The sequence below is a fragment of the Carettochelys insculpta genome, chromosome 5, assembly GCF_033958435.1.
Source record: "Carettochelys insculpta isolate YL-2023 chromosome 5, ASM3395843v1, whole genome shotgun sequence".
Taxonomy (NCBI): domain Eukaryota; kingdom Metazoa; phylum Chordata; order Testudines; family Carettochelyidae; genus Carettochelys; species Carettochelys insculpta.
In genome coordinates this window covers 125,466,886-125,477,246 of record NC_134141.1, presented here as the reverse complement: position 1 = coordinate 125,477,246, position 10,361 = coordinate 125,466,886, and the positions used below count along the sequence as shown (strand labels likewise).

Below are 10,361 nucleotides of genomic sequence, written 5' to 3'. Positions count from 1 at the left end.
TGAAGCCGCAGGGACAGTGAGTGTTTATCAGTCATCTTGGAAGTTCTGTCATAGCCCTCTGGACCGTGCAGTGCGGAGGGTAGCGTTGGCAGATCCTCAAGCGCTCCCACTGATGTCAACGTGAGGAGGTTCGCTGCTTTTGGTGAAGGCTCTGATCCTGCAAGGTGCTGAGAGAGCTTCACACCCACTGAAGGCAAGATGGATCCTGGAAGCATCAATCCCCTAGACGGAAGGATTGTTACCATGCACACCTACACCACTATGGTCCGAACTGTAGTAACACCTTCCCATCTGGTTTAATGGGAGTCGCAGGGGCACCTCGCCAGATCAGGCACCTAAAAGGCACGTGTGTCATTTGCATAACTTTAAATAGACTCAGCTATTTGTACTAAGTATTTTCCTGTTGGCTGCTGAGATCTCAGTCCTTGCCCCAGTGCCTCTGTATTTAATCACACTTCATTAGGCGTCCGCCAGCCTGGAAAACAGTCCTCCCCTGGCGGTGTCCTGGATATTTGTTTGTATTACTGTATGTGGCCCACCTGGAAGAGGTGTGGGGTTTGGGATGAAGGTTGGGATGCAGGATAGGATGTGGGATTTGAGAGGGAGTTTGGTTAATGCAAGCGGGGGCACAGTGTTGGGATGCAGAATCCCAGAGGGAGGAGGGGTGCAGGAAAGGATTCTGGCCTGGGGGAACGGTGTAGGAGGGGGGCAGGGTCTGAGAAGGAGATGGGGTGCAGAAGGGGATGGAGTGCCAGAGGCAGGCTCTGCCCAGGAGGTGTTAAACTATGCAGCTCCTAGCCAGCAGCACCCTTAAGCAGGTTTCCTAAGCCCACTGGCTGTTCCATGTGGCTTGCTGCACAGGGAGACCGGAGGGCTGTGCATTCTGCCTCCACCCCAGCAAAATCTCTCAGCTCCTATTGGCTGGAAACTAGCCAATGGGAGTTGAGAAATTGCGCTGAACAGTTCCCCACCCCCAGCAAAATCTCTCAGCTCCTATTGACCAGAAATTGGCCAATGGGAACTGAGAAAAATGTGATGCACTGAGGGCCTAGGTTACACCCAAAGCTCTATCCCCGCTGCAGTCCTAAGGGCCAGCTGAAGGCTGGATTAAAAGGCTTGCTGGACTGGATCTGGCCCACCCCTGCCTAAGGAGCACCCAGAGGGCCAAGACCCTGTTGAACTAGGCCCCAAAGAGTTAACAACTTAAGACAAGAGAGAGATCCAGAGAAATGGATGGGAGAGCACAAGGAAAGACTGAGACAATAGCATCAGCACACCAGGCAGAGGTCTGAGCTTTTCTTTCCGTCCCCAGGAATAGCTGGGTAGCAATTGATTGCTGATCTGCACCAGTAATTTACGAACCCCCACAGCTGCCGATGAGCAACTTTGACTACTCCAAAGTCAAATAGGGAGTCTGTCGGAGCCAGGATTTGACCAGACCGTGCTTCAACCACAAGCCCAGCCTATGATCGCCACATATTTGTTGCGCATTCAGCCGCCCACTTCCCGCTGGGAAATCAAGGTTTCCATTTATAGAAACGACCAACGCCAGCAAAGTGCTCCAGCAACCACTATGCATGCATGTTAATGCATTCAACAAGCTCTTCTCTTGCAAATTCTATTTACGAACACACACAGGGGCCCCTGTTCCACTGGGTCACATGAGCACTCCAGGAACACCATGGGGGAAGAAATATTTTTAACAGTGGTCACAAAATATGTTGCCCATGCTGAAAATGTACTTAACTCTTGAGGAAACTCGTCTCCTTTTAGGAGAGGCTGCATGGTGCAGGGGATAGGGCACTGTGACGCCTGTAACTGACATAAGAGTATTTCTAGGCAAGTGTAATAAAAAGATATTTATTCAAACATGGGCACCACTATCCTCCTAACATTAAAGTCCCTCCTTAATACCCATTGCTTTGCAATGTTTGGAGGATGAACCAGTCCAAACCCTGCGCCAGATCCTCAGCCAACACAAATCAGGGCAGCTTCATAGATGCCAATGGGCCGGGTGGTGTAAATTGATGTAGCTGCAGGGGGATCACTGGGCCAGATTTTCAGCTGGTATAAATTGACGTAGCTCCACTGCAGTCACTGGGCCAGATTCTCAGCAAGCCTAAAACATCCCAGCTCTGCTGCCTGCCGGCAATTGATTGACATGTATTGGCTACAAGTCTGACCTATTAGACCTGTCATTTTAAAAATCCTATTCTCATGTCTTGCTTCCCCAGCATCTCCCTGCGTCCCACCTCCTCTATTTCCGGTGGGCAGAATGTAAGCATTTTGGGGCAGTGACTGTCTCTCTTTGTATCATAGCCTCTGTACTGCCAAGACCTGTGCCTGCCTTTATGCACTGTGCAGTTAATTCCCTTGATCAGCAAGATTGGGCACGTGTCTTTGCAGGACTGGGTCTGTGCTCAGCACTGGGCACGCTTTCGGCACTTAATAATAATGAAATAGAAGCAAACACATGACATGCCCAGTCTTTCTGAAAGCTCTCCAGCTGGCATGATCCCTGTGGGCAGACCCCAGCCCTCCAGGAAACCCCCCACCAGGCACACACTTGGTCACTCTGTGTGACACCAGGGTTTGGGTTTTTTCCCTGGTATTTGCCATGATATTTCCTATCCTTGGTGCAGGGAATATTGTCAGTCATGCCATATCGGGGTGACATTATCTAAGCCAAAACTGGAGAGCATTGCATTGTACATGGCCAGTGCTATCAGTGCAGAGCTTTGTCCATGAATCATGTTCTCAGGACATCCTGAACTGCTAACTACTCTGAAATGGGCACCAGTCCTGTAGTATTTCAAACGTGTTTTCAGTGCTGGGAGCCTGTTGATTCAGCTTGACCAGGCTCTGTACACTGGCAGCTGCCTTGGGGTGACCTCGCACAGGGCTAACGTACAGAGGAAGTCCGGAGGGCATTACTGTATCGCCTGGAGCTCCACTTCATCCCCAGTCAGCAACTTACACCACCAACAGTTGACCCTATGGGGTGTTCAGAGCTAGAGAACAGAAGGCGGCTCTGGTAGTGAAATTGGGGCTTGAGCATATTTATCCAGGGTCTGGTCCCCCTCCTGCTGCTTCTCTGCCTTCGATCTTGGCCAGCAAGGTCATGTTTCTAATCTTCTGAGTTATTTGCAACTTCCTGATGCTGGGGAAAAACTCCTGTCTTCCTGCAAAGGGCTCCATTGCCCTTCCCTTCTGTACTCCCCAGTCCCCATCCCTCCTGGATCTGGTCCTCGGGAAAAGAGGCAGCAGTGGCTGAAAAAACTGTGTTCATCTACAGATGTGCTGACCAGAGCCATTGCCAAGCAGGCCTGGTTGGGACAGTGACTCCCAGCTTCATGTCCCTTGCTCCATACACAAGAACACTAAACGGACATAGAACTAATGGAGTCCAAGCATAAATGTGCCTTAATCTCAACATAGGCTACCAATGAGCTATAGATCAAGGCCTTGCGTGCCAGCTCCTGGAGCCCCGTGAATCTCAGCTTTCCTGGGGAGAAAGACCAGATTCCAGCCCTTGTGACTGGAAGTTAAACTCAAAAATGTGACCTTGCTGCTACAGGTGCTTGGGTCTGTAGAGAGCCTGGGAGAATGGCTCAGGGATGGGGGAGCTGCCGGGAGTGTAAGAGATGCAGTGAAGGCTGCTGAAGTTTGCAGGGAGTCTGACACTATCACCCTCGAAGACTCTTCTAAGCCCATCCCAACAGGCGACTCTAAGGAGAAATGTACAGCAGCGAGCGCTCAGCAAGCAGAGACACTTGGGGCTCCTGGGGTAAGCCAGGAGGGTTCTTAACAGTGCTTCTGGAGGGGAGAAAGGGACCCCGTGGTGCTGCCACAGCTCCCTGGCAGGAAAGGGGGCCACATGCCATTTTTCAGTGGGCAAAGAGGCCTCATATCATGGCACTAATATGTCCAGGGCCCAGAACAGGTGAAATCTGCCCCTGCCTGCTAATTTGCTACCACGCTTTCCACGGCAGTGACCTCATCCCATGGCTCTTCCACCTCGCCCGCCACCACCCCAGTCTGCCCCATGAAAGACGCACAACCACCCAGGCCTTTAGCTACTGCTGTACGTGCTGATCGCATAGGGTGTCCATCGGTCCTGTTGTTCCTGAGACAGTCCTTAATCTGCGCTGTCTCACGGCTGTCCTGACTTTTTTTAAGAAAATGGACAAATTGTCCCGTGTTTTGCTGGGCTCCTGTTCCCTGGCACCCTGTGTCTCAGGGCAGCAGCCCCCTCTGCCAGGGAGCTCCTCCACTAGGCAGCTGCCCCATTCGCTGGCACCCCACAGAGGCACCCCCCACTGCTGGAGGGCTCTGCCATGGGGCAGCCACTCCATTCCCTGGTGCCCCCCTGCTAAGAGGTAGTGCAGCCCCCATCCTCCACTCCCCCTCATCAGTAGGCTGCAGAGCCCCCATCCCTGGTGCTTCACTGTGAGGCATCTGCCCCCATCACTGAGGAGCCCTGACATGGAACAGCAGCCCCAGTTCCCTGGAGGCCAGTGCCCCACATCTGCCATAGGGTAATGCATTCACCCTATGATTGCATGGTCCACCCCAGCAACAGCAAGGACCATCTGCAGCCAAAGCACCGCCTGCGTGAACCATAGGAAAACCTCCCTTTGCCATCAGCAGTAGGGGGCTTATGACACACAGCGGAGCGAGCGCTGGCCACCACCTCCCTACACAGTAACCCAGTTTACCCCACTGCCCCCTCCAGGATAATCAGTTTACCCCAGATTATTTCACTTTCCTGGGGGTGAGTGGGCTGGGCCCGGGGGCAGCTGCCCTCCCCCTGCCTCCCGCGGCTTCACTCCCCAGTTGCTGTGGACCAGCCTGCGAGAGACGCTCAGCCCCTCCCAGGCTGGGACCTGGCCGGACACCAGGCTCCGCCCCCGGCGCTGAGCTGACCCCGCCGCCTCAATTCGCCCCGCCTAAGAACTACATCTCCCGGCATCCCGCTGCGTCCTCCCCGCCCCCACACCCCTGAAGAGCAGCCGAGGGGGCCAATGAGGAGCCGGGGGGCGCTTCCTGCTCCAGGGGCTGAGCCACGGTGAGTCTCAGGGGGCGGGGTCCCCGCCCCGCCGGGGAACCTGCCCGGCCAGCTGGTGCCGGGAGCTGCGCGCAGCCGGCCAGGGAGCTCTGCCCCCTCCAGCTCCAGCCGGGCCAGGCTGTGCCCCGCCCGCCTCTCTGGGGCTCGCCCGGATGGGGCGCCCCCGCCGCCAGAGCCTTGCGGGAGAGGAGAGCCCGGCCAGGGCGCTGGAGGAAGCGGGCGGTGAGTGTCTGGTTTCCAGCTCTGCCGATCGCCAGTCCCCGCAAGCTTTCCTCCCCTCGCCCGAGGAGAAGCGGCTGACTCTGGGGCATCGCCAGCGCGCTGCCCCTCCTTGCGGGGCGTTGTGAATGATGGGCGCGGGGCGTTCCGGAGGGTCGGGTCCTTCGCAGTAGTGCTTGTGTGTGTGTGCGCGCGTGTGTGTGTGCGTGTGTGCGCGCGGGGGGGGGGGGAGGTTATTAATACCGTGCAAAAAAAAAAAAAAACACAAACAACCATATACTCTAGGAAACGGTGCTGGGTGGCGCTGAGCCCTGCAAGCCAATGTAAGATCCAGAGCTGGACTGAAGTTTGCAGCTCAGGTTACCAGGCTGAGTTAAAAGATCCGGGGGGGGGGGGCGTGGATAAGAGACTCCATGAGCGAATCGCTTAACAAGCAGTCCTGTAGCACCTTAAAGACAATCAATTTTATGTATTAGGTAGTGAGTGGGTATTAATGGGGCAGGAGCACTTGTGTCTTTTGCACAGACCTCGAGGATGAATGGCTGTTGGACACAGGTCTCTTTGTCTGGACCAGTGCCTGGAGCATTTAATTATTAGAATAATTTTTGATGAGTGGGATGCTACAGGGAAACCTTTAATCTCCAGAGCCAAGCTGCCTCTTCCAGATGTACCCTGTGCCTGGCTTGTTTTAACCTGCTGTCCTGTTAGGGCTGTAATTGCCAAATAAGTGGCTCTAAAACAGACCTGCTGAAGGAGAGCAGAAACCCAGTTCGCTGCCCTGCAATTTACTTAATCTGGTGTTAGGGGAGTGAGGGTGATTTTGTTTGCTGGCTGGCTTTGCAATATTAGGAAACCCTTCATGGACCATTGAAGATGCTAATGGTAGTGAGTTGTGGTTGGATACCATGGAGATGGGAGCATTAAACAGAGGTGGGAGCTCCTGGACTAAATAACCTGTCTGTGTGCTGGGGGGAGGGCAGGAGTGGAGTCTGCAACCTTGGTGTATAATCTTTCTGCACTGTTAAACGCAGGAGCTGTGCTAATTTTCCATGCAACTCGGACTGATAGCTAATCTAACTTGGACTGTAAACTCCTGAGATCAGGGAATGTGCCCCTGTCTGTTTAGGCAGAGCACTGTGGCCTCTCAGCACCATATATACCTGTTTTGCAATGACAGCATTAGCAGGCAATGTGATTGTGCAACAGTTAACGTTTAGCCTAAGGGGAGTGCGGTTGTAGTTATTCGCCTCGTTTGCAGGTGTAAGTGTTCCCTGGGGCCAGGTTAGCTGGTGCTCTGCAGGAGGCATGAGAACTTTTATTTCTCTTCCCTGCCCCCAATTTACTCTTTGATTTTTAAGGCTGCCTTTTTGTGCCATCTCTTCCAACTCAGCTCGTAAGCCAGCAGGCAGACAGATATCCATGCAGATCTCCAGAGGCTGGGAATAAGGGACAGTGTTCCCCGTATCTGGCCCAACTACTTTATAGGAGCAAATTGCAGACCTGCCTGCTGGCCCCTTTGGTGTCCCAGGGAGAATTTTTGAGGGTTCCCAGTATCCCCAGCCAGACATAATAGAAGTGCTGGGTGCTGGGGCCAGCAGACCTTAAGCCAGAGCCCACCCTTGCTCTTTGAGCATCTTCCATTAGTCTTTGAAGCTGGAAGGTCCCTGAACTTTTTGGAGACTCCACTGCAGTGAGCAAGACAGCAGAATTAAGAACGGAAGACGGCTCCAGAACCCAGAACCGCAGGTGGCATCACATCACCTCTCCCTGTCCATGTTCGTGGGGGCTGGGATTTCAGAACTGTTCAGCATTCAGCTAGCTGAGCTCTCTGGGAAGTTGGGTTACTTTGTTGCTGAAGCAGGAACTCAGCTGTACTTATGTTCTGTATGAGCTGTGAGCTGAGCCCTCCAGAAAACTCTTGGGCTTTGCTCTCCATTAGACATCACTGCCCCCCGTGGGCTGCCAGAGGGAGAACTTGGAGCAGGAGCTTTGGCATCTAGGGTCCAAGCCTTGAGGGGGAAGGGCTGAGGAAGACATGGGAGCACCACAGGGCTTTGTAAGGCAGGCTAAGTAGGGCTGCCTCCCTCAGAAGATCAAGAATTCAACAATGATGGGCGAGGGCATGGGCCAGATGGAATGCTGCGGAAAGAGACTGGTTTGGAGTGGGATGGGAGAGATATGACAGAGCTCCGTACCCCAGCCATGACTGAAGTGCACTTAAGATAGGTTCTTCATGTGTGAGCCTGCGCCAGCCGTGCTCCTGTGACCAGCTGGGCCTGCTGGAGAAGAGCTGAACAACCTTTGTACCTGGCCCCTGTTCGAACTGGCAGTGTCAGGCCTGCAGGGTCGGGAACGTCAGAAGCCAAGGGGTGAGTCTGGAAAACTTGAAGGGCGAAGTCTGCTATCTCCAAAGTAGGGCTGTGCCAGGGTGAGGCAGAAGAGGCTATGCCAGGAGGAGTGTGCCTAGGGCAGGCACAAGCAAGGCCCAGCTTCATCCCCAGAAGACCATGCTCCCATTCCACATCTCCCAATCCTGCCCAGGGCGGCAGCGCTGGGACCACAGGTATCTCCCAGAAGCGTTGTCCGAACATATCCCACCCCACAGGTGCAGCAACTGCCTGTTCCATGCCCCTGGAGAGGAGGCAAGGAAAGGCTGCTTATGCCACCTAGTACGCTCCTGCCCAAAACTTGCCCTTAAGGCCATATTTCCATGGCAGAGTTTTGTCAATATAGTTATACAGGTATAATGTGCGCAGCAAGAGTGAAATGTTAAAGACAGGTCTGTCTATCCTAGCAAAACCTCCCAGTGGAGACATAGCATGGAATGGCAAGCAGGCGCTTTTGCTAGTATAACTTTTACCGGTTCCCTGAGTGATTTCCCCACCCACCCCCCAATTATAATTACATTTAGGGCTTTTGCTGATACAGGGATGTAGAGATGTGACTTGTTGGAAACATTTTTATCCACCAATAGTATGCTGGCAAGCTTCAAGTGTAGCTCTGGCATCAGGGCAAAGGTTTTATATAGGATGATTGTTCTCCAATAACATGGCACACTTCTACGAGACAAACAGTTCTGCCGCACACCCACTTTCTTCAGCTGAATCGATTGCTCATAAACATTACATTTGGTTATTTACTGTGGTTGCAGTCTTACCTGAGAGGGGTCAGCATTTCCCCTCATGGCAGCTCTGCAAAGAGCCAGTGTGGGGGTTGGGGGCAGGGGGAGAATTGACCAACCCTGTGCCAGCTGGGACTCAGGCAGCTTTTCTGCCAGTCATCAATCTCTTCCCTGCCCCGCCCCTCTGCAAAGAACCTCACTGAGGGGAAATTGACAATTTCACTGCAGATTTGGGCAGGTCTCACAGCATTGCCAGTGTGGCACCTTAGGGTCTAACAAATGTATCAGGGCATAAGGTTTTGTGGGTAAAACCCACTTCATCGTATGAGCTGGAGTGGAAGTTGCAAAGGGGTATACATAAGGGGGGGGTGTATATAGTATAGGGGGTAGACATATATTGTTCTTATGGTAATAAATGGATGAGTCTCTCAGGTATCACAGGACTCCCCATTCTTTTTGCAGATACAGGCTAACACAGCTACCCCTCTTGAGACTGAAGAGGATGCCATGAGAGGAGATTAACGTTTCATAGTAGGGGCTGTTTTGCCCTTTGGCAGAAGCTTAACAGAGCACGGCCAGATCCTTATAAAACCAGCCCATCATTAGACATGCTTCTGTTGTGAGTCTCCAAAAAAAAAAAATGTGTAAGTGGAGATGGCGGAAAATAACCCTTCCCTACACGATCTGATCTGCTGTTCCCTGCTCAGGCAAATACACTGGCAACTGGCCAAAAAATAGGTAAACTTGACCATTTACACTGAATTCTTCTATTTGGCTTGCTCTTGGTGAATGACGCAATGTTGCCAACCCCAAGCATTCAGAAATTGAGATTTGTTTAAATGTTATCACACGTTAAGTCGTCATAATGTGGTCTGCTTTTTTTTTTTTCTTTCCTGTTTCGAGCCTCTTGGAGTCCTATTTTAAAGTTTTGCCCCCCACTCAGGAGGTTTGGAACTAACTAGGTCAGTGAAATCTGAAATTCTTAAATAGCTCCCCTGCGGGAGGTAGTGGGAAGTCAGAGGAATTGAGACTCTTGATAAAATGCTGGAAGTTAGCGACTCTGCTGGTGGCATTTATTGGAGAAAAACGTAATCTGTCTTTTTAAAACTCTATTTCAATAACTCCGAGCAACTGTTTGGGCTGAGCGCTGGTAGGAACTCAATGGAGTCTCTCTAGATAAAATTTTCACCTGACAATTTCCTCTCATGTTCTGCTGTTGCAGATTTGACTCCTTAAATAACTGATCAAGTGTCTGGGCATGCCTGTAATGTGAAAGGACATTCCAAACTTAATTATATCATGTAGCCTGTATAGAAGTGTGAGATTAGGCTATAAAATTCACATTAGTTCATACGCTAGAGGTAGACATTTCAAATATGTACTCTGTTCCTGCAGATTTGAGTGCCTGCAGAGACATGGAAGGAAAGGGCGTTTGCGTTGGCCTCTATAGGACATGGCTGCTGGTTTTTCTGTCTTTATTTAGCACTGAGTACATTGTTCCTGTGTAGTAACTGGCAGATACCTTGGCAAGTGCTTATTTCCTGTGCACCCAAAGCTGCTCAGAGCACCAATTTCCAGAGCTCAGAAAGCCAGAAGAGTCAGGCCCCCGAAATTAACAAAAAAAAGAAAAATAAAGTGTCTTTTGCTTTGCCTTCTGTTTTGGAGCCTTTTAGCACCCCGCCCCACAAGCCCCATGGTTTTCTCCAAGCCCATGAGAACTACAGGGTTTTTTTTTTTTAAGTGAATGCTGAGATTCTCAACTAACCACATGATTGCAGGAGCCGAGGCTTTACCAAACCCACAGGAGCTGGCAGCGCTGTACTGTCATTCAGATTCATATTGTGTTTGGGAAAGGAGAAGAGAATAAATCACGTCTTCACAGGAGAAAATGAGCTGGGTGATCTTCCAGGACATGCAATTTGCCTCCAAGAGGTGGTCAAAATAAACTTAAAG

The 10,361-nt window shown here is 51.7% G+C and overlaps 1 protein-coding gene across 2 annotated transcripts in view; it reads left to right on the top strand.

Annotated features, from left to right (window-relative positions):
* Positions 1-5,095: 5,095 nt before the first annotated feature.
* LOC142013884 (myogenesis-regulating glycosidase-like) overlaps positions 5,096-10,361 on the top strand; it is a 30,655-nt gene continuing 25,389 nt past the window's right edge. The window contains exons 1-2 of one of the 2 annotated variants that reach the window (XM_074995854.1): positions 5,096-5,290; positions 8,871-9,146. The gene's annotated coding sequence lies outside the window, so the exon portion shown is untranslated. The remainder of the gene's footprint in view (positions 5,291-8,870; positions 9,147-10,361) is intronic. The other variant, XM_074995853.1, reaches the window with a different exon arrangement.